This window comes from Alligator mississippiensis, chromosome 2, assembly GCF_030867095.1.
Source record: "Alligator mississippiensis isolate rAllMis1 chromosome 2, rAllMis1, whole genome shotgun sequence".
In the NCBI taxonomy this organism is placed as follows: domain Eukaryota; kingdom Metazoa; phylum Chordata; order Crocodylia; family Alligatoridae; genus Alligator; species Alligator mississippiensis.
The window spans coordinates 210,047,831-210,064,407 of NC_081825.1; the positions used below are offsets into that span (position 1 = coordinate 210,047,831).

At 43.1% G+C, this 16,577-nt stretch overlaps 1 protein-coding gene across 2 annotated transcripts in view; it reads right to left on the minus strand.

The window, feature by feature from the left end:
* ANO3 (anoctamin 3) overlaps window positions 1–16,577 on the minus strand; it is a 488,615-nt gene that overhangs the window by 170,025 nt on the left and 302,013 nt on the right. The window lies entirely within an intron of this gene.

Consider the following 16,577-nt stretch of genomic DNA (forward strand, 5'->3'; position numbering starts at 1 on the left):
TACACTGTATATTAAGACATTTTGGCTTATCAAGGACACTACTTTAGTCATATAATTTCCTGCAAAATGGGGAATATATTTCCTTTACAGATATCTATCATTTGATTTGAAATGCAAATAAAAACGGTTTTAGCAGCAAGATTTAATCATGCCACCAGAGGTGAAAAATATCAAGAAAGTTAGAATTAGAACAGTAAGCTTTTAATAGAAAATTGAAATGTTAAAACATACGTTGACTGTAATGGTGTTCTGTAACAAAAACATCAATAATACAATAAAATAGGTAGGAATCAAGCAACACCCAATATATATTCATATAAACGGATAAAGTGCTTTCTTGCCATTTAAAGCACATTAGGTGGGAAGGCAAAAGATACTGGCTCATTCAGAACTGCATTTATGTAGCTGATTCTTAACATCTGTGTAATTATAAATTCAGTGTCAATAGCTATAAAAAGCTATAATATGCTTGTCTAAATACCTTAAGTAGAAAGCTGGCCTATTCAGTTCCAATGCAGTATATGTCAGTATGAAAGCTTCTAAAGCAATTGATTAGTTACAAACTTAAAAGGATGGATTTAAGGTGAGGTGTCTGAATTGTATGCCAGAAAATCCAGAGGGGTGATGATGGGGATGAATTCAAATGATTTTTTAGAAACTGATAAACTTTTAAAATGTATATATCAGAAAAACGGTCAACTGTCAGAAAAAAAAACAAGATTGTCAGTTATTGTGAATACCACTGGTAATTCAGAAGCTTCTGAATACCATTGGTAAATACTCGGGATAAGACACCTCCCTGATATACAAGTCAGAGCTGGTATTCAATTTCCTGTGAACAGGGCTTGCTTGTTTTGGGTTTTTTTTGCAAGAGGTAGTATTTTCTGCCTTTTATTTATTTTAAATAAGAGAGTAACATACATTTCTCATTCTTCTTTTAATGATTTGTCTAAATCTATATACTAAACTAGCAAATTACCCATCATGAATGATGGGGGATGAGGGGAGGAGACGGAGCACTGCCACCAACACCCTGTGGTGCTTCTGCTCTACCTCCAGCCCTCTGCACCCCACCACCCCCTGAATCTGGCCCCAGGCACCTCCCACTGCCTGCTGCTTCACCCTGTGCTGGCTCTCAGGAACAGGTGAGGAAGGGAGGTTGCATGCGGTGGCAGCTGGTGACACCTGGTGGCAGGCAACATCCCCCGCTTCCTGCCTCCCCTTTCCCTCTCCTTCCTTCCTCCCCACCACCTCCCCCTCTCTGCCAGCTGTTGTCAGGGCTGGGCGGTGGTGGTGGTAGAGGTGTGGGGGTGCAGCAGCAGCAGCGGCAGGGGGACCTGCCACCGTAACCCCCCCCTTCCCCTTTCCTTTCTCCTTCCCTCCCTCCCTCCCCACTTCCCTGCCACCTCCCCATCCCTGCCAGCTGTTGTTGGGGGGGAGGGGTGGGTGGCACAGCAGCTGCTTTGCCTCATCTGTCTGTAACACTCTGGGCCCTCACAGCCAATCGGCATGCACCCGCTCAGTGGTGCATGCACAGTTGGCCTGGAGCATTACGGACAGACAGATAGATACGAGAGACTAAGGCTTTTATTCTATTAGAATTGAAGCTTTCCCTTAATTAAGAAATAATTTATCTCGAGTGATATTGGTTCACTCCAATCTTGTAAGTTTCTGTCAGAAAAGCATTCCATATCACCAGTAGTCATTATTTCACCATAGACAGAATGGAATTAATGAAATTTAGGTCTCTAAAATAACTGTTTTCATTAGCATGTAATTTTAAAATTGCTATGGCTTTTCTGTCATCTTTTTTCCTCCATGATCTAAAAATGATGAGTGCTTATATTGGCTTTGTATTTTAAATGCCAGTTGGGACTGCCCAGGCCAAACAAAGACAATATTTTTGGAATTTGTGGTTACACTTGAATAGCTTGGGGATTTGATTAAATTCAGCCTACACCACAAGGCAGCAAAATGGTCCCAGTATCTCAGTGTAATTCACACACTCTTAGAAGTATCTGCCCTGAACCCCCCCCCCCCCCCACCTAAGTAGGTTTTACTTCCCTCATCTTCCAAGACAGATCATCAGAAAAGCCCTAGGTAGCTTTCCCTCACATTGTAGGAAACTTATTGTTTATTTCATCACTTACTTCCCATTATGCCTTGCCAGAAGCAATGACTACTGACATGGCTATTATGGTTGATTATATTTCTCAGTCTAACTTGATCTTCTGGTTCTTGGATTAATATTAATTAGAATAAGAAAGTTCCCTGGTTCTAGCACTGAAAAGAAAAACAGGAATTTCAGTCCACATTATTCATGCAACTTATGTCTCAAACCTAAAAATCAAGAATTACTGAACAGGCTTCTTTTTTAAAGCAAAGAGCATTTCCTCAACTTTAGTAACAGATGAAGTTGCACAGATTTTTATAGGGAAGCCTGGAACACATGGTAGCCAAGTGGTATTCCCCTCTTATTCCCTGAAGGACCTCTAGAACCTTTTGAAATATATTTTTAATTTTTAATACTTTAAAATCTTTAATTTTATTTTTATTAGTTTGAGTCACAATAAATGGGTCACAAATGGCTTTACATCAGCTAAGAATCTGTATGTCTATGTTTAAATACCAGAGTAGGTATACATAGTTTATAACCCTTTTTCTCACTTTAACCTTACTTCAGGTAGGCTACAAAAACACTTCACTATATTAAAGCATTACAAATAATTAAGAGTTTCAAAGAAAGTTTTTCAAGACAATTTTTGAAGAAGGGTCTAGATTTTAGTAGCAAAATAATTTCATATATACCAAGCAAGAACAAAGTTGCTCCAGTACCTTCATATAATGTAGAACATTATTGAAAGGCTTAATGCCTGTCTATAAACAAACATTTAAACCATTTCTCCCCTTACTATATTGCCTAACTGAAATGGCAAACCAAGTGCAAGCTGGACTATGAAGGAGAGAGGCAGATCCAGAGGGGGTGCAGTGGCACAGATGCACCCCATCTTTTGGACTGGACCATGCTTTGGGAGCCTCTGAAGCATGTATGAATCCCACCCTCCCCCTTCCCCTCTGTACTCAAGTGTGTAATGATCCACTCCCCCACCTCCATTCTCTGCCGTACTCAAGGGCATGTTACATTCCCTCCTCTTCCCACTGCCTGCTACTGCTGCTTTCTTTGCTGTCCCAGGTGACAACCCTCAAAATCACTCCTGCCCACTCTAGCCAGGTTGCATGGGGGCTGGACTCAGTTGGGAACAGTGACAACAGAAGCAGCAGTGGTAGGTGGGGTGGTGGGTTCCTCACCCTGACTTGTTCCCCAGGAGCAGTCTTAGGGAAGAGGAAATCCCCCTGCCCATTATTGCTGGGGGTGTGGCAGGAGAAATGTGCCTTTGAGCGTGGAGAGAAAATAGGGGATTAAATGGTTTGGGAACTTAAAAAAAAAAGTCCCCAGAGGCTCCCATCGCACAGTCTGCCTGTGCCGGGAGCAGGGGAGGGAAGCTAGGAGCTGGGGGCATAGCCACCTCTGCAGCATGGTAGGCTACACCCACCTATTGCAAATTGGGGATCTGCTCTTGATGCAGGATATTGCTAAAATAGCAATGGTACCAAACCAATAAATGAAATCCTAAATGAACAGAAGATGATGGCTAAGTGCTATAAAGAGTAGCTTGCTGGAAAATGTGTGGGCCACAACAAAACACATGAAGGTTGCCTGCTTCTATGCTACCTCCCATTCAACCTTGTGGGATTTCCACAAAAGGGTCAGGAACAAGTATTCTGTTCAGTCAAAAGGTGTGAATCAGGAATAATAAACTGAGTCAATCAGATATTGTGAGAGCTGGGTCATCCTATTCATGCTCATATTTTTGTTGCCCTTTAAATTGATCCAAAACACAGCCATTCCTATTCATCTTTCCAAACCTCAATTCTTCAAGCTCCTACAAGGTATCTGTTGGTGTGTCCTGACGCTTGTTCACACAAAAAACAGTTTTTCCTTATGGCCACTGTATACTTGCTCTCTTACTTGATATCTACAAATCTGCAAAATATCCTGTCACAAAGACATGAAAAAGGCAATGATTCCAAGGGTACGACCCAAGGGAAGGACAGCCTTTGAACACACCAGTGTGAGGGAGTTGAACATTGGAGAACTAGAGCTTTTTGCAAGCCAACAAAATGAAAAGTTCTACAGGAAGCACAGCATCCTACAGGGAGTTTGTCCTTGATCCTGGGCTCCTGGCACACCAGCAATGTGAAAGGTATGTGCAGCTTCAGGGGCTATTTCTTGATACTTCCTGCAGAGCACTTCAAAGGGTGTGGGAAACCCAGGATCTGGTTCCTGATCCTGGGTTCCCTACAACAGTAGACACACAATGGAATCTGACAAATTTTATCTCAGATCCTAAAAATTACATATCCTGCTACATATTTCTGGTATGGTAAGACTCAATTTCTGAGGTACAGGATAAAATTCATATCTAATCATGTGATTACTTTCATGGTTTCCAGGAGCCTAATAGAATAACAATATAAATTTGATATTAAATCAGTGATTGAAAACATGATTGAATCAGCAGATATCTTTACTACTATATAAAAATGGACATTGATTTTAAGTTACTACTTAAGCCACATTAATTATGATTGATCACTGAAAGAGTTTTGGACCAAACATCACTTATCAGGCTGTTTTAAAAATGAGAGTTTTGCATGTACTCTCCTTGATCTCCAAAGGTTTGATAACTATGAACATAAATCAATAAGCTATTATTACTGCAAGCATCTGCAAGTTATAACCTTGCAAAGCAAAAGCTTCTGTATGAAACTAGTTACATTTCTCCAACACCAAGAAACTAGTAGTAAAGTAAGTGGAGGAATCTCAAACTAAACCAGGTGTATATTGATTAATGATGAAAGAAAAGATTGGCAATTCTGATTTTTAAAGGTACGTTCAAATTAGATTCCAATGAAGGTAATGGGAGTTTTGTCATTTTAGGTCAGTATGTTAAAATCTACCTTTATTTACAGCATAAGTAGTTATTAAGCATGTTGAATGAATTCAGTTTAATGATGCAGCAAGCAATGCACACTTGAAAATACATTCAAGACTCAGCAGTGAAGTGATGAGGTCTCCATCAAGAGGATGATGGCCCTCTCCTTCATGAGCACTGAAGGAAAATGAGCAGTTTGTTTAATGTACTGCTCTGTTTTGCTTTCTCGGCAATACAAAAGCATGACCAAGAATCAATTTTTATGCATCACAGGTGTGAACACCAGCCTAGCCCCACAAAGGTGCATGCAAAAAATTAACTATCAAGGAAACCTAAACAGAAGTTTCCTAAGCCACTCTGCACTAGAGTGCCTTCAGCTATTAACTTATTTATTGAGGGTTATTTTTTCACTCTATAGGATATTTTAAAAGCACTGTGTGGCCATGAATGTGTGTTATGTCATGTTGTAGAGCACTTTCAGGGGACAGACTATGTAAAAAATGTAACTTGTATAAGTGCCCTATATCTGGAAATCTTGTCTGTAAATGCCTTCAAGTACAATGCATATAAAAGCGATATAGATCTCATTCTAAGGTTTGGTTACTTTATAACTGTGAGGCAGAGCTGTACTGCAACCCAGTACATCCATAGGTGGTGGATAGTGGAATGACCTTGAGGGAAGGTGTCATGGGTTGGGGTTGCTAGGAGTGGCTGTGATGCCCCTGGCAGCTCCATAACCATGCCAGCTCTGCCCTGAAGGTGCCCTCTTGTCTCTCCTGCCAAACCTTGATGACAAAATAAAATTTGTGAGGCTGCCCATAGACCTTCATGTGGCCCTGGTCTGCTGAACCTCACAAGGTTGAAATGAAGGGCTTTAAAACATCCTCGAAACAAAACAAGGTTAGTCAAAATGTTTCAAACATTTCAAAAAGTTTTGAGTTTTGAAGCAGCCAGCAGCAAGGTGGTGAGTGACAGGGGAGAACCAGGGCTGTGCTCCCAGCAACAGCCGGGAGTGCAGCCCTGGCTCTCCCTGTCTCCCACCACCGGGCTGCAGGAAGCTGATAATAACACAGGGGAAGGGAACTTAGCCTGGGCTCAGTTCCCCTCCCCCATGCACTAGATCGGGCTGGGGACAGGGAGTCAGTCCAATGCAGTGCTGGGGATGGGAAGTCAGCCCAGCTGAGCTGACTCTCCACCCCCAGCCCCATCTAATGAAACATCAAAACAGCGTTGAAACAGCCTCACTGTTTCGATGAAGCAAAATGGAACAGCTGTTTTGAATCAAAATGAAATTTGAAATGGACTGCTGTTCCAGCAAAACCTCAAAATTCAAGGCGAAATGGAATGATGCTATTTCACACAGCCCTAGTTGTTATCTCTGTTGGGTCCTTGGCCTACTCAGCTTCTGCCCCTTTAATCTGGCTAAGCCTTCTAGCCTAGGTCCATTGGCTTTGTGGCACTAGCTCCGGCCAATTTCTTTCTGTCACCAGGCCCCTGGTCCCCATCTGCTCTGCCCCTCTGGTGCTGGGCTCTCTGGCCCCTGTCTTCTATGCCCTTCTGGTGCTGGGCCCTCTATCCCTAATCTGCTATGCCCTACAGGCACGGGTTCTTGGCCCTATATAACCGCACTCCTCTGGTTCTGGGCCTTCTGGCTCTAGTCTGCTGCACCCTTCGGGTGCTGGGCTCTGTCCATGTGTAGCTGCACCCCTCTGGGCACTAATGGGACTCCATACCTCCCCTTACAGCCCCATCCCAAACCTCCAGTACAAACAACAACACAAACATAAGCCCCTGGGCTATAACAGAACAATAACAATGGAGATGGCACTCTTCCCCTTTAAGAGGGCAAACTTCCCCTCCAGGAAAGTTTGCCTCCTAGCCCTGGCTACCTTCTGGGCTCCTGGTGCCTTACAGCTCCTATAGGCAACAAAGCAGGAAACCACTCATCTCTGGGTAGCTCTCTTGGGCAGGAGCTCCTTGCCCTGGAAGTTGCCACAGATCTAACCCTTTCTACCCCCAGCCTTAGGTTTATATGTGCCCAGGGCCCTGCCTCCTTTGGGTCAGCTAGCCACCAGCAGGTGCTGGCTAATTACCTCATTAGCCTGTTACTCAGGCAATCCACAGCTATGGTGCTCTGCCTAGCCTGCAGGGCTCCCTGGCTACATTACTTCTGCCCTTAAAGGAACAGCCACATTTTAGTGCCCATGTGACACAAGGTTACTTGTGAAATAAACAGAGGTAACTCTGACAAATAGAAGTCACAGACCAAGCAGTGGCAGCACCACCAGGATGTGATGTGAACAGCAGATGGCAATGGTTTCCCTCCTGAAAAGCCACATATATCCTTTTATTGTGCTGTGACATAGTAAGTACAGGTCACCACTGTAATAACCATACCCAGCCCACAGCTATGAGTTTACAAGTCCTCAACAGCAGAGCAGGCAGAAGAAGATGTTAGAATCTCAGGGGCTATGAAGGCAGATGAAGGCAGCAGCACAACAAAATCCCCTGCTATCTTGGTCTCCTTGCCATTAGATCAAGGTCCCTTTCTGGGAAGAACCGCATAGAAGCTGATGTGCAGCAGCTTCTCTATAGTAAAAGAAGTCACACACAGGCATCTTCCATGCCAGCACATTCCTCAAGCCCTTTTCTGACCAGCTAATAGTGACAGCAGTAGGATTTTGAAGTCTGAAAACTCCTAGTCATGAACTGGCATGAAGGCAGCAGTTACAAGAAGGTTATCTAGCACTTAGATGAGACAGGAGTGCAGTTTGGCAGCTGTAACTGTAACTGAGCAGCCCTCTTCAGGTTTCATTCTGCTCACCCGACATGGGGAGGGAGCTAGAAAAGGTGCCTAGAAAAGGTGCCCTAAATATAGCCTGTCTAATACAGTAATCTGTATTTATTTCTGACCAGATAAATATGTCCAGTGGGATCACATTTACTGTGGTCAAAAATACCAGCAAAGATACACTATTATTTTCAGGACCTGGAACATCAGGACCCTCAGAGACAACCCTAAGAGTGAATGCCCAGAGCACTGCAATGCAATCATAACCCGAGAACTCAGGTGACAACATCAATGTAGCTGCACTGAGCAAGATGCAGCACGTGGGAGATGGGCAGCTCAAAGAACATGAAGGCAGCTATACCTTCTTCTGGAATAGTAAACAGGAAGGAGAACGTTGACTTCATAGAGTTGGTTTTTCCATTAAGAATTCACTTAGAAACCAACTCAATGAGCATCCTATCAGAATAAATGAGTGCCTCATGACTTTCCACCTTAAACTGGCAGGGAGCAAATATGCCACTGTCACCAGAGTGTATGCCCTGACTTTTGACACTACCAGTGAAACCAAGGAGGAATTCTACGCCAACCTTCACCAAAGGTCAACTCCAATGGCATCTTCCTCTTGACCAAATGCACAGAACATGGACTCACCATTATCAATATTCTGTTCCACCAGAAAAACAGGCACAAGACATTATGGCAACACCCACTATCTAAGCATTGGTACCTGATTAACTATGTCATCCATGCCTGGGATCACAAAGATGTCCACACAAGCTATGCTAGAAGCTGATGATTACTGAACTGGTCACCAACTCATCTGCTTGGTTATGTCACTCAAAGTGGCTCCCAAATGATGGCTGCTGCAGAAACAATACCAATGGAAGATCAACATTGAAGGACTCAAGGACCCAAGGAAGCAAGACCTCTTCCACCTGTATGTCAATAAAAAAAAACTGGTGAATTCCAAACAATAACACTAGGAGAATGTCAACAGCACATAGGGTGCCCCCAAGACCACTGTCATCAGCACCTGTGAAGAGACACCTGAATTTTCTACCAGGAAACATCAAGACTGGTTTGCTGAGAATGACCGGGAGATCCAGGAGTTGATCAATCACCAGTACAAGGCCTTTCGTACTTGGCAAAATGACACCAACTCCAAGCAATAAAATTGACTCTCCAACAAGCCAAGGCAGAGGTCCAAAGGCAGATGTGTCATATGAAGAGTAAATAGTGGAAAGACAAAGCTAAGGAGATTCACCATCTGGTTGACATCCATGATATTCAGAGCTTCTTCAGTGCCACCAAAGTCACCCATGGTCTGAGCACTCAGGGACCAACCTCCTCAAAACCTAAGGATAGAGGAGACCTGAAATCTTAAAACAGGGAAGAGAGCAGCCCAGCTTCATGTCCTCATCTTAAGGATCTGGAATGATGCAGAAATCCCAGATGACCTCAGGAATGCCATGACTGTGACTATCTTCAAAAAAGGAGACAAGTCTGACTGGAAAATACAGAGGAATCACTTTGCTGTTCACCACAGGAAAGATCATTGTGAGAACCTTTCTGAACTGTTTCCTTCCACTTGCTGACGAGGCCCTCCTGGAATATCAGTGTGGATTCAGAGCATCAAGAGGCACAACTGACATGATCTTCATAGATCACCAGCTGCAGAAGAAATGTCAGGAACAACATAAGCCTCTGTACATGGCCTTCTTTGACCTCACAAAAGCTTTTGACTTTGTCAGTCAAGAAGTGTTGTGGAGGATCCTTCTGAAGCATGGATGCCCACTGAAATTTGTCACCATTCTCTGTCTGCTCCATAACAGTAAGTAAGCAGTAGTTCTCAGTAATGGATCTATCACAGATTCCTTTTAGGTCAAAATGGGAGATAAGCAAGGCCATGCTCATCGCTCCAACACCCTTTTCAATATTCCTTGCCATGATGTTACATCTGACCACCAACAAGCTTCCAGCTAGAGTGGAGCTAAAGTACTGAATGGATGGTAAGCGGTTTAACCTCAGCAGACTCTGAGCCAAAACCAAGATGACCTAACCACAATCATTGAGCTCCAGTACACTGATAATGCTGTAGTTCACTGATTATGCTACTCACTCAGAAGCAAACCTTCAGGCAATCATCAACATCTTTACCAAGGTATACAGGAAAATGGGACTGATGCTTAATATTCAGAAGACAAGATCCTGCACAACAAGCTCCTAATTAACAGTGCCCAGATCTGGTAATCCAGAACCATGGTGAAACTCTGGAGAATGTTGAGTATTTCCCATTCCTTGGAAGCCATCTATGCTGACATCAACAAAGAAATCCAGCATCACCTCAAATGTGCAAGCACAGCTTTTGGACACCTGAAGAAATGGGTGTTTGAAGACTGCAACATCAGATCTGAAACCAAGCTCAGTTTATCAAGCAGTCATGATCCCCACCTTGCTGTACTGAGCTGAGTCATGGACAACATACAGGAGACATCTAAAGCTGTTGGAAAAGTACCATCAACACTACCTGTGGAAGATCCTCCAAATCCAGTGGGAAGAAAGACACACCAACATCGGCCTCCTCCTGCAAGCAAACACCATGAGTACTGAGGCAATGATCATCTAGCATCAACTTCATTGGCCTGGCCATGTCACCCAGATGTCTGACTCCAGAATACCAAAGCAACTTTTATTCTCCCAGTTCAGTCAAGGCATACGCTCAAGAGAAGAGCAGAGAAAGCAATTCAGAGATATCCTCAAGGCCAACTTAAAAAATGCAACATAAATCTCAACTTCTGGGAGACTATTGCTCAGGAATGCCCCAGTGAAGGAACAGTCTGCTGCAGCATTCTCAGTATTTTGAAACCTAATGACAACAACAGGAATTGGAAAAACGGGAGTGGCAGAAACAGCATGTCATGAATGAAATAAAAAATGTAGCACCCTTCTCCTCACATGGAAACACATATCCAAGCTGCAGTAGAGTCTATCGATCTTTCCTAGGCCTGATCAGCTGTCTTCAGACATACAGATAAGACATCCTCAACTGCAAGGGATTGCTGAAGAGAAGAGACCTTATAACTGTAGGAGTTTTCTGAACGGCTTATGAAGCCTTTTAATATCATATTTCCTCATATACAACATGTACCTTTCTCCCCAAAATTAGTCCCCCAAACTGATGCATGTATTTTAAGTGGGGAAGCTATTTCCTTTGGGGGAAAAGGAACACTCCTGGAGCTACTGTACATGCCATGCAGCTGTCAAGATGTTTGTTGCCTATGTATGCTCAGCAAATTTAAGGAGTAAAGTCTTGTGATAAACGTCTTACAGCTATAGCTCTTGGCTTAGCACTGTAGCTTGTGCCCAAAGCAGCGATGGAGTTGTTGATAGTATTTTGATGAGGCTTGTGATGTGGGAGCAACACTTTATTTACAGGGACTTATAAGGTTTTCATACTGTCCTTTGCAAGGGTTTGGAGACAAATCTTACATGACAGAGTAATTTCTCTGGAAACAGTGTCCAGCAATGTTCCCTCTAAGGCAGTGCTTCTCAAGCTATCTGATGTGGTGGACCAGCAATTTTTTTTCCAGGGGGCTAGGGACCAGTGCCTGGCTCAGCTGGTGGCAGCAACTGCATGTAACAGCGCTACACAAATGCACGACCGGCCGTTTCTTTCTCTTTCCTTACCTCACATGACATGATGTCACCTGGAGTGTTGGAACGTATGAACTGTGGCACTATGACATATCAATGTTATGCTTCTGAAATTATATTTTTTTCTCTCCTGGCAACTCGCTGCGGACCAGTGAATATATTTCTTTCTTTCCTGGCAACGTGCTACGGACCGGCGACCGGTGGCTCACGGACCAGCACCAGTCCGCAGACCACCACTTTGAGAAGCACTGCTCTAAGGAGTAGCAGTCCGTGAGTGCACTGCCTCAGTCTGTGAGTGTGCTGCCTTGGTCCAGCGTGGGACATTTATTGAAGGGGGCTGGAGGCTGGATCTAGGGGCTGGAGCTGAGAGGCTGGAGGCTGGGTGCCGGAGGCTGGGGCCAGGGACTGGCGCAGGCTCTGCCAGCTCCAGGGAAGTGCTCCACTCCCCTGCATCAGGGCCAGGGAGTGGAGCACTACTGCGGAGTCGGCGGAGCTTGTGCCAGCCCCCAGCCCCAGCCTCCATCCTTGCCTTGCCTCACCTTGGGGAGGAGCTGCTGCCTGCCCCAAGTGAGGCTCTGCCGGCTCCAGGACACTGTGGGACGTGCCCCCTGAGGCCACGCAGGGGAACGAAGCAGTGTCCCGGAGCTGGCAGAGCCTCACTTGGGGCAGGCAGTGGCTCCTCCCTAAAGTGAAGCAAGGCAGGGATGGAGGCTGGGTCGGGGGGCTGGTGCGGGCTCTGCCGGCTCCGGGGAAGTGCTCCACTTCTCAGCCCTGATGTGGGGGAGTGGAGCACTTCCCCGGAGCCGGCAGAGCCAACACCAGGCTCCTGCCCCAGCTTCTCCTGGTGTGCGGCCACACTTTTAGTTGTGCTTGGCCATGCACATGTGCACCTTAGAGGAAACCTTGGTGTCCAGGAAGCACAGCATCATAGGAGACAGTCTGCCACATCAGAAAATGATGCCTAATGCCATACTTCCTAGACACTGTGTTTCCAGAAGGATTTACTCTATGTCACACTGTCAGCCTTGACTTTGTTTTTGAAAGGAAGAATGTAGAGAAAAAGATTTTTTCCAAAGGGTATGCTATATTTGGGGGCATGTTGTACATGAGAAAATATAGTAACATCCTAAATAAAAACAAAACAAAAACAAAATAACTCCCACCAAACAAAACAAAAAAGCAACCTATTTCTTAGTATACTGAAGTACTGTTGTTCTAATATGTACATCTTACATATTACTGCTAGAAAGGCTAACAAAGAAGAATATGAATCCTTTGATCAGAAAGTATCATTTAACTTATAACGGTGTTGCCAAAAATATCAAAGATTAGGGCAACCAGGTTCATATTGTTTTTAGTATTATATTTTATTTCTTCTATATCATCTTATTGAAAAAATATGAAAGAATGAATTACCAAATTATATTTATCCTTAGAGCTAGAGGTAGGCAGGATTAATCTATATCAAGTACCTCATTATGCTGCTTTAACCTCTTACCCTGTTCCTGGAATATCACCGCCTTTATTGTAAGAGTCTTCAAATATATTGTATTTGAATTTTTTTTTTTATTGAGAAGACTTCATAGAAGGATAAAAAAAATCAATGGCATGTTGTGATCCCAAGTTTCTGAAGCTGGAGGTTGGTCTAGGGGGCTTAAACTGCAGTCATAATGGAAAGCATGATCCCACAAGTTGGGACTTCATATAGGGTATACAACCTTGTACTAGATCTTCCTTCCTAGAGAATCTCTTAAGGCTCCAGTTATCCTACTTTTGTCCATCAAGCCTGAGCACTGCAAACTAGGAGATGGTGCTCTTTTCCCAGAAGATGAGGAGTGTCCCAGTGAGTAATACATTATAGCTTTATTTAAAATATGTCCTGGCCAAGGTTTTATCCTTTGACTGTTATTCTGGTATTTGTTCTTCCATCAAACACCAGTCCTGGGTCTTTCCTATGAGTTCATTGAAGTCCCTGACACATGTTGCACTTAAGATATGATTAACCAGTTAATCAGTGTTAACCTGTTAACAGTATCAAGTATGGGTGCCTGGGAGCCTTTGAATGCCACTCCAATATAAACAGCAAAGTATAGTGTACATACAACCCACATACACTAATTTGAATACCTCTTCTACATAGCAGAGCATAGAACAAGTTCAACTGCCATGTTCATGTCCAGTTCCATGCAAAGATCTATGTGCTATCAGTAATATCCTTTACATCATTTGCAGTTCTACAAGCAATCTGACTAGCTGCAGTGGGTCTTACACACACACACACACACACACACACCCCCACCAACCCTCCTCTGGATCACATAATGCAATTAAATTTAATTTAGATTGCTTAGAGTTTAACCACTGACAAGTGCTTTCTTGAAGCAAATAGAAAACCAGACTGAATCATATTTTCAGCTGGTCCCCTGATAAGGCTCAATTAAGCATTCATCATTTTTGCTACACATGGCCAGCCTCAATCGAATTGTTTGAAAGCAAAGCGTAGTCCCATACCTCCCCAGCACCACTCTTATCCCTTTCCCTATCTGCTGCTCTGTTTGCTGCTCCCAGTCCTGTGATCCTTGCTGATCTGCTGCCCTGTTTTCTGTTTCCTTCTCTGTGTTCCCTGCTTGATTTGCTGCTTTGCTTTCTGCTTTCTTCCCTATCTGCTGCTGTGTTGCCTGCCCCTTCCAGGATCTGCTGTGTACCACACACAGAAGCTGCAAAGCTGTACATGCCAATTTTGGTACCCAGGTTAGCCACAGGTTGATTACACCTGATCTACAAAATAAGAAATGAAATAGAGTACAAATGTGCATAATATCCATAAGCTTAGTTGCATCCCCACTAACACAGTTATCTCAGAAATAAACTAGATAACTTGGCATTGTTCCCTAGTTAGATATCATCTCATGGTCAAGTCCATCAAATTTATGGCTTTACCCAAGACCCACAGAAGGCATGACGAGACCTTTGTTTGAAATCAAGGGGTACGTATACACAAGCACAAAGGCTGTTGTGGAATTTCAAAGGATCGGTGCAGACTTGATTAATCAAGTCTGCTGGAGCATGGCAATTGCTGTGCTTCAGCAGACTCCTGCATCTCATGTATCAGTGTCACCATGCTTTAAAATGGCAGTGAGGGCATTCTAGCTCATCAAACGAGCTTTAGTTCAAGTGCCTCCACTGCCATTTTTAAATGCAGGGACCTGATACAGGAGACGCAGTGGTGTTTTAAAGAGCCGCTCTAACTAAAGCGCTGTCCCCCCTACCTCCAGAGCACACGTAAAAGTGTCCAAGACTCTGACCTAATGGCCATTAATTATTCTCTCATAAGAAGTTATTTTGTCTATAATTAGTACTCAGAAGAAGTGCCACATATCCTTTTTCTACATCCTTCCATGATGATGCTTAATTAAAAATTTACCACATTCATTTAATTCAGTCTTCTTTAATGTTCTCAGGGGGCGGTTCAAAAAGGTTCACTGAGAAAATGAAGACCATTAATCAAACATATAATGCAAACTCCAAAGTGTTCTAGCATCAACTAAAGCATTTTGCAATGCTTTGTCATGCTCTGCTTATTTAGAGATCAATTCTTTAAAAGCAAAATCAACTTCTTTCTCGGGCTGCAGCAGAAAGGTAAAGTCTTTAGGCTTCCATGCTTTCTGACAGTTACCTAAATAAAATGCATGGAAATCAAATAATTTTTTAAAAATCTTACTAAGAGTCTGAATTATTCACTAATTTTGCTTCTTATTTGATGTTTTGCAATGAACAGAAAAAATATATACAACTTTTTAGATTTAATTTACTTTCACTGATGATTTCTGGATTTTACTTTTCCTTTATAAACACACTGATTTAATTCTTGAAGACAAATATTTGTATTCTATTCTCAATGAGATAGCTAGACAGCCTAGTATATTGACTTAGAAATTAACTGCAGTGTAACTGAAGGTTTATTTTGACTCAGACTGCAGGGGAAATTTCATGGTTACATGTTCAAACAGACAGCAAAGATACATCCATGACAACTATTTCTCTTAATTTTTTTCCCCTAAAAGTACGAACGCTTACAGTAGTTAGAGCTCTCAGTTTAGAAACGAGTATATTTACTGCAGTTATATTGGTATAAAGGCACCAAGAATGAAAGAGATTATTTCAGTACATTTAAGCCAGATTTATACTGATTTTATTATACTATATATAACAAAGCAGTAAGAAAATGTTCTGATGAAACTGGAGGCCTCGATGACTGAAGAGGGGGAAAACAATTTTTAAAGACTTATATAGCATAAAATTGTACTGGGTGGTCACAATGGACAATGGGAGTCAGCCCCATGTAGTGTGGGGCAGTGGAGGGGAAGCAGGGATCGCTCCCCCACCCGGTAGCACCTGCTGAGTCAGGGCTTTTTTTTAACAAGTGCTGGGAGCTGGGGCGGGCAGGGCAGCCGTTGCCAGGCTGTGGGGGATGGGCCTGGCTGATTTGGAGATTTGGCCAAATCGATTCAGGGCAGTGATTCAAACCACTGAATCAAATCACTGTCCCTCAAATTGTCTGAATCCGAAGTGAGTATTAGCCACTTTGCACAGGTCTAACTTTTACATCTCAATAAGAAAATTAAAAATAGGTACAAAGGAACTTTAATATTTCAACTAACTATGTTATGATTGTAGTGATGGAGAACTTACCTTATGGGTGCACATACACATGGCCGTATGGCAATGTTGCTATGCCACTGTGCTTTAGTACTTCCTCTTGGAAGTACTAAATCACAGTGCAGAATGGGTGGTTATTGCATCATGCACATGGCCCATGGTTAAATGTCACTGCCATATCACTGCAATGATATGCTACATCATGGGAACGCGTCACTACAGCAATGTAGCTGGCAATCATGTGTAGACCTGCGTGATAGCTACATTGCCATAGCACGCTGTGAAAAGACATAGCATCTCACTATGTCATCATAGGATGATGTGTAGACATGTCCTATGGAAGCCACCTTGACAGCATTTAGAAATATATAAAAAACAAGTGCAGGAAACACTTAAAGTGGAACATTTTAGATTCTATTCATTCTTCCATGGAAAACTTTCATGTTGTTTCTATACCAGAAAAACAACAAGAAAGG